Genomic DNA, 4,503 nt, shown 5'->3' on the forward strand with positions numbered 1-4,503 from the left:
TCCGGAGATCCGACATGAGATCCGAAGAAGAGGTTGGGAAGTTCTCTCTAATCCTATTCAACAAGTCGGGATCTTAATGGTTCAAGAGTTCTATGCAAACGCATGGATCAATAGGAACCATGATCAAAGTGTGAACCCGAATCCAAAGAATTGGCTTACCATGGTTCGGGGGAAATACTTAGACTTCAGTTCGGAAAATGTAAGGTTGGCGTTCAACTTGCCAATGATGCAAGAAAACGCACGCCCGTACACTAGAAGGGTCAACTTTGATCAAAGGTTGGACCAAGTCCTCTTGGACATATGTGTGAAAGGAGCTCAATGGATAGTTGACTCAAGAGGCAAGCCGGTTCAATTGAGAAGACTGGACCTTAATCCTGTAGCTAGAGGATGGTTGGAGTTTATTCAACGCTCAATCATTCCTACTAGCAACCGGTCTGAAGTTACTATAGACCGGGCCATCATGATCTATAGTATCATGATTAGGAAGGAAGTGGAAGTTCATGAGATTATACCTCAAGAACTCTATAAGGTGGCTGACAAGTCTTCCACTTTGGCAAGGTTAGATTTTCGTCACCTCATTTGCCACCTCTGCAATTCGGCTGGAATTGACATAGAGGGAGACATCTTCATTGATGAGGACAAGCCCATCACTAAGAAAAGGATGGAACAAACAAGAGATCATGGACCTCAACAAGAGCATGAGGAAGTTCCTCACCATGGAATCCCTAAGATGCCTCAAGAGATGCACTTCCCTCCACAAAACTATTGGGAGCAAATCAACACTTTCCTAGGAGAATTAAGCTCCAACATGGGACAACTAAGGATGGAGCACCAAGAGCACTCCATCATCCTCCATGAGATTAGAGAAGATCAAAGAGCTATGAGGGAGGAGCAACAAAGACAAGGAAGAGACATAGAAGAGCTCAAGAGCACCATTGGTTCTTCAAGAAGAGGAAGACGCCACCCTCACTAAGGTGGACCTGTTCCTTAATCTCCTTGTTCTTATTCTTCTATTTTTCGTTTACTATGCTTTATGTTTTATTTATGTTTGTGTCTTATTACATGATCACTAGTGTCTAAGTGTTTATGCCTTAAAGTTATGAATGTCCTATGAATCCATCACGTTTCTTAAATGAAAAATATTCTAAAAACAAAAGAACAAGAAGTACATGAATTTCGAATTCATCCTTGAAATTAGTTTAATTATTTTGATGTGGTGACAATACTTTTTGTTTTCTGAATGAATGCTTGAACAGTGCATATGTCTTTTGATATTGTTGTTCATGAATGTTAAATATGTTGGCTCTTGAAAGAATGATGAAAAGGAGAAATGTTATTGATAATCTGAAAAATCATAAAAATAATTCTTGAAGCAAGAAAAAGCAGTGAATATAAAAGCTTGCGAAAAAAAAAAGAGAAAAGAAAAATGGCGAAAAAAAGAGAAAGAAAAAGAAAAAAGCAAGCAGAAAAAGCCAAAAGCTTTTTAAACCAAAAGGCAAGAGCAAAAAGCCAATAGCCCTTAAAACCAAAAGGCAAGGGTAATAAAAAGGATCCAAGGCTTTGAGCATCAGGGGATAGGAGGGCCTAAAGGAATAAAATCCTGGCCTAAGCGGCTAAACCAAGCTGTCCATAAACATGTGCTTGTGGCGTGAAGGTGTCAAGTGAAAACTTGAGACTGAGCGGTTAAAGTCGAGGTCCAAAGCAAAAACAGAGTGTGCTTAAGAACCCTGGACACCTCTAATTGGGGACTCTAGCAAAGCTGAGTCACAATCTAAAAAGGTTCACCCAATTATGTGTCTGTGGCATTTATGTATCCGGTGGTAATACTGGAAAACAAAGTGCTTAGGGCCACGGCCAAGACTCATAAAGTAGCTGTGTTCAAGAATCAACATACTGAACTAGGAAAATCAGTAACACTATCTGAATTCTGAGTTCCTATAGATGCCAATCATTCTGAACTTCAATGGATAAAGTGAGATGCCAAAACTATTCAGAGGCAAAAAGCTACTAGTCCCGCTCATCTGATTGGAGCTAAGTTTCATTGATATTTTGGAATTTATAGTATATTCTCTTCTTTTTATCCTATTTGATTTTCAGTTGCTTGGGGACAAGCAACAATTTAAGTTTGGTGTTGTGATGAGCGGATAATTTATACGCTTTTTGGCATTGTTTTTACATAGTTTTTAGTATGATTTGATTAGTTTTTAATATATTTTTATTAGTTTTTAATTAAAAATCCCATTTCTGGACTTTACTATGAATTTGGGTGTTTTTCTGTAATTTCAGGTATTTTCTGGCTGAAATTGAAGGACTTGAGCAAAAATCAGATTCAGAGGTTGAAGAAGGTCTGCAGATGCTGTTGGATTCTGACCTCCCTGCACTCAAAGTGGATTTTCTGGAGCTACAGGAGTTCCAATGGTGCGCTCTCAATTGCGTTAGAAAGTAGACATCTAGGGCTTTCTAGCAATATATAATAGTCCATACTTTGCCTGAGTTTAGACGACGCAAACTGGCATTGAACGCCAACTCTCTGCCCTATTCTGGAGTTAAACGCCAGAAACAGGTTGCAAAGCATAGTTAAACGCCAGAAACAGGTTACAAACTGGCGTTTAACTCCAAGGAAGACTTCTACATGTGAAAGTTTCAATGCTCAGTCCAAGCACACACCAAGTGGGCCTGGAAGTGGATTTCTGCATCATTTACTCATTTCTGTAACCCTAGTAACTAGTTTAGTGTAAACAGAACTTTTTACAATCATGTTAAATGTCTGATATTTGATTAGTCTTATGCTATCTTAGAGCTTTATGGGGGCTGGCCATTCGGGCATGCCTGGACCTTGTTCTTATGTATTTTCAACGGTGGAGTTTCTACACACCATAGATTAAGGTTTGGAGCTCTGCTGTTCCTCATGAATTAATGCAAAGTACTATTGTTTTTCTATTCAACTCAAGCCTATTTCTTCTCTAAGATATACACTCGTTCTTCAACCTGACGAATGTGATGATCCATGACACTCATCATCATTCTCACCTATGAACGCGTGCCTGACAACCACTTCCGTTCTACTTGCAATAGCTTGAGTGTGTATCTCTTAGCCTCCTGGTTCATGACGCATGTTTGCTTCGCCTGAGAACCGAGAATTCCATTCCATGATATCAGAGTCTTCGTGGTATAGGCTAGAATTATTGGCGGCCATTCTTGAGATCCGAAAAGTCTAAACCTTGTCTGTGGTATTCCGAGTAGGATCTGGGAAGGGATGGCTGTGGCGAGCTTCAAACTCGCGAGTGCTGGGCGTAGTGAAAGACGCAAAAGGATTACTGAATCCTATTCCAGTATGATCGAGAACCGACAGATGATTAGCCGTGCGGTGACAGTGCATTTTAGACCATTTTCACTGAGAGGACGGGATGTAGCCATTGACAACGGTGATGCCCAACATAAGCTTGCCATGGAAAGGAGTATGAAGGATTGGATGAATGCAGTAGAAAAGCAGAGATTCAGAGGGAACTAAGCATCTCCATACGCTTATCTGAAATTCTCACCAATGAATTACATAAGTATCTCTATCTTTATTTTATGTTTTATTTATCTTTTAATTATTAAAACTCTATAACCATTTGAATCCGCCTGACTGAAATTTACAAGATGACCATAGCTTGCTTCAAGCCGACAATCTCCGTGGGATCGACCCTTACTCACGTAAGGTTTATTACTTGGACGACCCAGTGCACTTGCTGGTTAGTTGTGCGAAATTGTGACAAAGAACTAAGATTATGAACGTGCGTATTAAGTTTTCAGCGCCGTTACCAAGGAATGAACGATCACGATTTTCCACACCAGAAACCCTAATGGCCACTCGCAGACGAGGTCGTACACGTTCATGAGAGAGTAGGAATGAGCAACCGGCCGACAACCATGCCGAATTCATGGCGGCCATGGCTAATCTTTCATACACCATGGGGGCTACCGCTGCTACGACTCTGCAAGCTGTGCAGACGTTAGGTCAACTGGTGGGAAATGGAAACGGAAATGGTGAAGGAGATGCAAATGACAATGCTGAAGGGGACGGCGATAGTATGGGAGGTGCTTCGATGACCCTGGTGACGTTTCTCAAGGTTCATCTGCCAAGTTTCAGAGGATCGACCAATCCTACGGAATCGGATAACTGGTTCCAAGCTATGGAGCGCGCACAACAAGCACAGCATATCCCGAACAACCAATACGTAGAGTTTGCTACTTATCAGCTTCGAGAAGAGGCCCAACATTGGTGGCAGGTAGAATGCCACTTGCTACAGCTCCAGAGCACAGATGTTCCTTGGAATGTATTTCAAGCGGCCTTCTACAAGAAGTACTTTCCTGAGTCTGCAAGGGAGGCAAAGGAGATGGAACTTATGCAGCTGAAGCAAAGTTTTTTGTCTGTGGCAAATTACACCAGCAGATTTGAGGAGCTCTGTAGGTTCTCTAGGGTGTGTCAGGATGCCCCAGAGACCTGTGAAAGTTGAA

This window comes from Arachis hypogaea, chromosome 18 (genome assembly GCF_003086295.3).
Source record: "Arachis hypogaea cultivar Tifrunner chromosome 18, arahy.Tifrunner.gnm2.J5K5, whole genome shotgun sequence".
NCBI lineage: Eukaryota > Viridiplantae > Streptophyta > Magnoliopsida > Fabales > Fabaceae > Arachis > Arachis hypogaea.